We start from the raw sequence: 6,821 nt of genomic DNA on the forward strand, positions 1-6,821 counted from the left end.
TGTTTTTTAAATAGAGAGGGAAAAAATGAAAAGAAAAAAAAATCTCTCTCAAGTTCAAGAACATCCTCTGCCTATACTAAACAAAATGATACAGATAATTCCAGCATCACAAATACTATTTGTGATTAATTTAAATGGTAGCTGTTTCATCATGCTATATTATGCATCACATTTTTTATTACTGTATCTAAAACATCCCTTTTAAAGAGTTACAGCTGATGTTACTAATAACAAAGAACATATCTTGAAAAGAGATTAATAATAATAACAATAATAATAATAAAAATAAAAATCTTGACTGCAATTCTAAATCAAAATAATAGTTACCATAAAAAAATTAAGAGAACATTGTCTGGAAATGACATATTGTACAGGAATGTCTTCCCCACTCAATTTCCGAGAAGATGATTTCCATTAGTTACAGCAGAGTTACAGAACATTAAATATCCAGCAGATAAGATACTCCCTTCTGATGCTGAAGGACTTACATAACAAGAAAGTTAGAGCTTTGGAATGAGGAACTGATTTACAATTTTATGGGGGAGATCCAAGTGCAGCGCATAGGTCTGCACGAGGTGCAGTAATTTGGATCTCTGTGAACTTAGGTCAGATATGTCACTCTTGCTTAGCTCAAGTCAGGCAGCTGTTGGAAGGTGAATGAAAATGCAGATGGAAGAAAAATCAATATGTACCAAATACAATGCGGGGGGTGGTGGGGAATTACATTGGTAAGGAGAGAATGAATATATATGAAAATTTTTAAGTCTGGTCCTGCAACTCTTACCCAAGTAATTACTCCTGTGAAAATCAATAGAACTGCCTGTGTGGTTAAGGACTGCTCATGTGAGTAAGGAGGGTATCAAAACACCAGTATGAAACGTGCTACTTGCATCCAGTAAATGCCACTAGAGTTGCATAACAAGAACCGTATTTTGTATCCAATATGGATACTAGCCTACTGACAGTGTCTCAGGTTTTTATGTGCCTGTACTGCAAGTAAAGTGAAAAGCCTTTTCAAAATCAAAGGTGTAATTGACCATGTATTGGAAGTCACAGTTCGGTGCTATAATATATAGCTTATAAATTATAGCTTTAGCTTCATAGGAACCATATAATAATCAAACAATGTTAGGCAGCCGTAGCTGTTTATTGTGAAAGTGCTACATTTTGACATTATAATTTTAGAACTTTTAGATAATGTCTCTAATGCACTGAAATTTAGGTGCATTGGTGCTGACCTCAAAAACTGAATGTTGAATATCCAGTAGGATGAAAAGCTTCAAATAAGTAAAGCTCAATAAGATAGAAGTACCAAGAAAAACTAAAAACATAAAAGGTTTTCAAGATGTGAAAATTCTAACTATAAATAAACAGCAACTTTCTTTCTTAACACCATGATTATAAAATCTGCCATCAGGGGAAAATATTTAGTGTAAAATGACAAAAAGTCATCTGTTATATTCTTATTTGCAGTTCTTGGCTGTACAGTCACATTAGGTAACTGAATAGGTTTATCAGAATTTCATTCAGAAATCAGTTGCATAGGATTCTGATAAAGAATTCAGTAAGAAATATAGTTCTTCATGGGAACAGGAAAAAAACATGTGAAATAAAATAACTCATGTGACATACGGCCTTTCCTTCAGCTTTTGCATGAAATGCTCCATTGTTTAACCCAAAATCATCCTATCAACTTGTCAAGGAAGTGTAAGAAATGCCTCATGAGAATCACCTCATTGGCAAAGATGGTGGAAACAGTAAATGGAATAATTGCTCTTCAATACATACTGTACTCCACACACTCCCCTCTGCAGGATTCTACTGGCACAGGCTTATGACAGGCTTTGAGATCCCATGCACACATGTAGCCCCCTGCTCCCTTTGTTGACCCTGATCCCCTCCATCCCACATACACAACTCTAGCTTCAATGACCTGTTCCACAGCCAACTCCCTAACCCAGCTGTGCCATGTAATAATGGTAAAACAATTGCTTTCTTTTAACATTGATTGAAGAAATTTATAAGAATAAGTATTATCCCTAAAGCTACACTGTCTTTCTTTCACGCTGCTTCTCTGTAGAGTTTCTGCCAAGAAACCTCTCTAGTCCCTGGTCTTTGACTTCCTGGTACAGACTGAGAGAAACCTAGTCCCACTTCCCCACCCATACCTGTCCTGCTTCTGCTCCTGCTCCACAGATTTTAACTACCCGCGCACTATCTTTGCCCCTTCCTGTGTCCTTCGGAGCTGGTGGCACTCAACAGGGTAGCCCATACCATTTCTCACTCCCATACCAGATTAGAGGAAGCTAATAGAGGGACGCTGTCATTGTGCATCCGAAGAAGTGAGGTTTTTACTCACGAAAGCTTATGCCCAAATAAATCTGTTAGTCTTTAAGGTGCCACCAGACTCTTTGTTGTTTTTGTAGATACAGACTAACACGGCTACCCCCTGATACTTGTCATTGTAAGGGTCTCGGCAGGCTAGCAAGGAGACTGAAGCATTAGTAGCAGCATTTCTCAGCCAGTTCCTACTGCCTCTGGCAGCCTCTCCAGTTCCATTACGGGTCCTGCAGTGATGTATAGTCATACTGTTTTCCTGGCCCCTGGACTGGCTCTGAACATAACCCTTGTTGTTTATTAATTGAAATGTTTCTTTGACACTGTGTGTTGAAATGAAGTGTGTTGGAATACTTCAGACGCCTCACCCTCATATCTTATGTAATTATATAGACTAAAATCAAGGAAAGCTTGGCATTTCTTATCTTAAGAACTCCCTGCATTTTGTTGCCTGTGTTTTAAATGAAGTAAATAGCCTATAGACCATATGCAGTTTTAGTGTGTTTCTAGGCAACTGTTGGATCATAATCATAGAAATGTAGGCCTGGACTGGACCTTGAGAATTCATCAAATTCAGCCCCCTGAGCTCTGGCAGGACCAAGTATACCTAGACCATCCCTGACATGTGTTTGTCCAACTTGTTTTTAAAAACTTCCAATGATGGGGACTCCACAGCCTCTCTTGGAAGTCTATTTCAGATCTAAACTACCCTTATTGTTAAAAAGTTTTCCCTAATATCTAGCCTAAATCTTCCTTGCTGCAGATTAAGCCCATTACTTCTTGTCCTTCCTTCAGTGGACATGGAAAACAATTGATCATCGTCCTCTTTATAACAGCCCTTAACATATTGGAAGACTGTTATCAGGTCCCCTCTCAGTCTTCTTTTCTCAAGACTAAACATGATCAGTTTTTTTAACCTTTCCTTATAGGTCAGGTTTTCTAAACCTTTTATCATGTTTTTGCTCTCATCTGGACCCCAGTTGTCCACATCTTTCCTAAATTGTGGTACCCACAATTGGACACAGTACTCCAGCTGGGGCCTCACCAGTGCCAAGTAGAGTGGGACAATTGCCTCCTTTGCCTTAAATACAACACTCCTGTTAATACACCCCAGAATCATATTAGCTTTTTTTTGCAGCTGCATCACATTGACGACTCAGGGTTTGCAGTCCACTCTAAGCCCCAACTCCTTTTCAGCAGTACTATCACCCAGACTGATATTCCCCATTTCATAGTTGTACATTTGATTTTTCCTTCTTAAGAGAAGTACTTTGCACTTGTCTTTATAATGCTTTGCAATATCAGTTTGCATCTTGAAGTGCTATCCAGTACAGCTTATTCAAGAGAGTTATTAATGGAAGTGGATATTTGCTGGCAAGATATACAATCAAGTTAAGACTCAGGCTACACTACAGCCTATGTTAGCAAAACTTACGTTGATCGACGGTGTGACTATTCCATTCCCCTGAGCGACATAAGTTACACCGACATAAGCATTTGTGTGCACAGTGCTATGTCGGTAGGAGAGTTTCACAGCGGTGTGTATTTTTTAATGCCGACGGGAGAGGTTCACCGGACACGGTGCAGCAGTGCAACTGTTGTATAGACATACCTTCAGAGTTTGTTGGGCATAAAGGAGATTTGCATGAAGATAAAATCCTACACACTGTTTTCTTCCAAGGCAATATACTGTCAGTGGAGGAATCCAGAAACCCAGAGCTTCCTCTTCCTATATTTTAATAAATGAATGTTTTGCATCCTGGTTGCTCATATTTTGTGATCCTTTCATAATCTTAACAGTACTACTGATTTCCTTTAGTCAGACCAGCTGCTATAGTAATTTCACAGAACCCCAAGTTCTATTTCATATTTATCCTGCAAACCTATGGAGAAGAAGACTTTTGTACTCTTTGCCTCTCATTCCTCCCTTCTAAATTTAATTAACCCTAATGTGGATTCATCTCAGTAGCCACTGTGCAGTACCACCCTCAGACAGTCTGATTTAAACACTCTTTTGGTTGTGTGAATGTTTTTTCTAACATGGCAGCAGTTCTTTCCTCTCTGCACAGCGTGTTACTGTTCCTTGGTATCTATAAAGACATTGTAACCATAGATACCATGCACAATTCAAACATGAATCTTCCAGGCAATACAATTTCACCTGTAAATATTTTGATGAGGAGAATGATAATGCTTCAGATCAAGGTCTCAACAGAGAAAATGCATATATATATTAACTGAAAACACTGATTAGGGGAATTAAAGCAGCATTCTCGGCAATGCTGCTTCTTAGGAATAGAGGATAGAGTTGAATGTAAGCCTCAGAACTTCCACATGGCAGTGCAACGGGCTACTGCTGGGCCAGTATTACTATTTTTATTTTTGTGTTAGTAATGACTAAGAGCCTGATGCAAAGCCCATCACAAACAGTGAGTGTCTTTCCATTGACTTCCAGGGGTTTTGGATCAGGCCCTCTTAGCTTTACTGCTAGCTTTAAAGTGGTGCTGCAAGTAATTTGTAAAGTGCTCTGTTCCAAATGTAGGGAGAGTTGGCTTATCTCTCCATCCCCAAGGTTAATATATTGCAGTAAATTGTAGAGCTAGTTTAAAAAAATGAAATATTTGGGGAAAAAATGAATTTACAGAGTTTATCAATGGAAGAAATATTTTTGGTGAAAATTTTCTCCGTGAGTCTCGTAAATTGACTTTTCATAAAGCTTAGTGCATGGATTTTACAATGCAGACTTTAACACTGAAGTTCCTTCTGCTCTATGTGCACATTAAAAAGGCCATCATGCATTTTTAAGAGTAACTAAACTAGGAGATGAGAAATACATAATACAGCACTCTATCCTTAAGGACCTATACCACACACCAGATGGAAAACAAACTGTGTACAGCATTACCAATATCTGCACTGATGCTACCAGAGCTACAATATGTCATTGTAGCAGCTCCATTAACCCTGCTGCTCCTGTTGGGGCTGCTTTGTTGTTTGCCCAGTTTCTGGCTGTTGTCAGTGAATGGACTAGATTAGAGGAGTTTAAGTGTCCTGTTTACTGACATCTCACTTTGTCCTTGGATCATGCAAGATGATGATGCGGATATTACTATGTACATTGTTGCAAATAGGTATATCTAGGTCTGTGACTGCTGCTATTCCTGTAAATTATGTTGTTGCATTTAGAACCCTTATAGGTCAAACTTTAGGAGCATAGCTGGTGGTAAAGATGGTGATCTTCCCCCCACTTTTACCTGGTTGATATTTCCCCTGTTCTCTCTTTGTTCTGTGTTATGATTTTGATATATTAACCTCTTCCCATTTCCTTACCACATATTGCAGCTTACAGCCTCTTTCCCCACCCTCCACCCTTCTCTGTCTCTGGTGATACCAGAAAAACATACTCTGCAAAAATAAAAAGATTAATTTAAAAAGTACTAAATGTGATTACTTTCACATTTAGATTTTGTTTTTTCCTAAATCATAAAAAAATAAGAGAAAAATCTATCACTCTTTTTCTTGGTGGAAGCACTAGGGCAGGGGAAGGAAAGAAATGTGGTGACTGTAAGAGCGGCCTGCCCATTTAAGGATCAGGAGACCTGGGCTGGCCAAGCCTCTAATAAGCCTTGTCCTGCTGCACTTGTTCAGGGTTTGGGAGTTAAAAAGGGAGCAAGCCCAGCAGTTTGAGGCTGGCACTAGAGGAGAAAAGTTGAGCTGGGTTGTGGTTAGATTGCTGAGTTTACTGTTGTGGTGGGCCCCAGCAACAAGGGGCCAGGTTCTGTGAAAGTCCTGGGGCCAGTGTTTCACAAAGAACTGGGAACTGAAAAGAAGCTGCAGGGAGATGAGAAGCTTCACCCTAGAGAGGAGCAAAAGATGCTTTGTTAGTGCTTTGTGTGGTAGTTCTGAGTTCTGTTGAGATGTCCTGGGAAGAAGCCCTGTGACCTATTACTCAGGAAAGAAGAGTGCAATGCTGATGAGTTCTGTTGTGATTTAGAAGGACTTTGCTGGCCTGGGGAGAGCTGGGTGAAGGAGGCCAGCTGGGAAAAGCCCTCTTGGGGCCTGACCAGTTACCGCTGGACTTGGATAACCCAGAAGAGGATTGAACTTTTAAGTGATCAGGCTGGATAGATAGGTCACAGAAGATCCAGACAGAGGTGATCAACAGGAGGATGCTACCAAGAGGAAGGCCCAGGAACCCCGCACCCAGGCACAAGGGGGTCCCAGCCAGTGAGTTGTTTCTGTGCATGTGTTGCTCACTCTGAAGCAGGACCCTCAATAACTATCTGAGTTATATATGCAGTTGCATAGAGTTTGGGCTTAACATACACATCTGTCTTTTGACATCCAGAGGCAGATAAGAACCCCATGTTTCTTACATCACCTAAGGCATTGCAAGACCCAGCAACCATTTTAAATTTGATTTATTAGAAATGTGGAGGTCTCCTATGCCCCCAGGATGTTTGAAGATGCAACTTGCGTCATTT

The sequence above is a fragment of the Trachemys scripta genome, chromosome 8 (genome assembly GCF_013100865.1).
Source record: "Trachemys scripta elegans isolate TJP31775 chromosome 8, CAS_Tse_1.0, whole genome shotgun sequence".
In the NCBI taxonomy this organism is placed as follows: Eukaryota; Metazoa; Chordata; order Testudines; family Emydidae; genus Trachemys; species Trachemys scripta.